At 52.0% G+C, this 281-nt stretch overlaps 1 protein-coding gene across 2 annotated transcripts in view; it reads left to right on the plus strand.

Annotated features, from left to right (window-relative positions):
* The window catches only part of gabra3 (gamma-aminobutyric acid type A receptor subunit alpha3), a 78,547-nt gene that overhangs the window by 1,020 nt on the left and 77,246 nt on the right, over nucleotides 1-281 (plus strand). The window lies entirely within an intron of this gene.

Here is a 281-nt window from a genome sequence, read left to right on the forward strand (position 1 = left end):
TTGTGTGGGAATGCAACTGAGACAATGGCGGTGTTAAATGGCTTTCTCCAGCTTGACTTTCTCAGGACAGTCAAACGGCAACACAATGCGACACTATGACAGTTGTTACTTTCCTGTAATGGGCAATCAAAACGACGGCGCGCGCGCGCGACGTTTCCCCTTCATAAATCCGCACCTGCACCCAGCCTCGCGCTCTGACCCCAGAGCTGACAAATCCTGTCAGAAACAAGCGACCGCAACCAGTGACAAGACTGTTGAGCAGAGGGGAACTTAACCTTGGA

This window comes from Anarrhichthys ocellatus, unplaced genomic scaffold (assembly GCF_004355925.1).
Source record: "Anarrhichthys ocellatus isolate YVR2014 unplaced genomic scaffold, GSC_Weel_1.0 scaffold18, whole genome shotgun sequence".
NCBI classification, from domain to species: Eukaryota; Metazoa; Chordata; class Actinopteri; order Perciformes; family Anarhichadidae; genus Anarrhichthys; species Anarrhichthys ocellatus.